The sequence below is a fragment of the Macadamia integrifolia genome, chromosome 3 (assembly GCF_013358625.1).
Source record: "Macadamia integrifolia cultivar HAES 741 chromosome 3, SCU_Mint_v3, whole genome shotgun sequence".
NCBI lineage: Eukaryota > Viridiplantae > Streptophyta > Magnoliopsida > Proteales > Proteaceae > Macadamia > Macadamia integrifolia.
Genome location: NC_056559.1, coordinates 2,188,722 through 2,189,103, shown reverse-complemented (window position 1 = coordinate 2,189,103; position 382 = coordinate 2,188,722). Strand labels below are relative to the sequence as shown.

General features: G+C 34.6%; 1 protein-coding gene across 1 annotated transcript in view; it reads left to right on the top strand.

Moving 5' to 3' along the window:
• LOC122073688 (oligopeptide transporter 4-like) overlaps positions 1-382 on the top strand; it is a 9,590-nt gene that overhangs the window by 5,954 nt on the left and 3,254 nt on the right. The window lies entirely within an intron of this gene.

Here is a 382-nt window from a genome sequence, read left to right as displayed (position 1 = left end):
TTTTTTTTTTTTTTTTGTGAATTCTCACCAGACCAAACCTGATATCAAACCGATAAGAAATGGATCCAAACTGGATCAAAATCAAACCTTCCCTTATTGATTTGGTTTTGGATCTATCATTCTCATATCAAAATCAATTCACCTCAGTTGAAACAAAATCGAACCAATCGATTGACACCCCTAAATCACTTACTTCCAACATACATGTATTTTGCAGTGTTTTATTTAATTCATTTTCTCCATTTTTTATTTTTTTCTTCCCTTCCTTTTTCTGTTCCCTCACCCAATTATGTGTGGGCCCCATTAACTTTACTATTGCACGGTCGCACCCCTTTTTTTCCCTTCAAAACAAACAGGACCTTACTGATTTGGTTTTGGATTC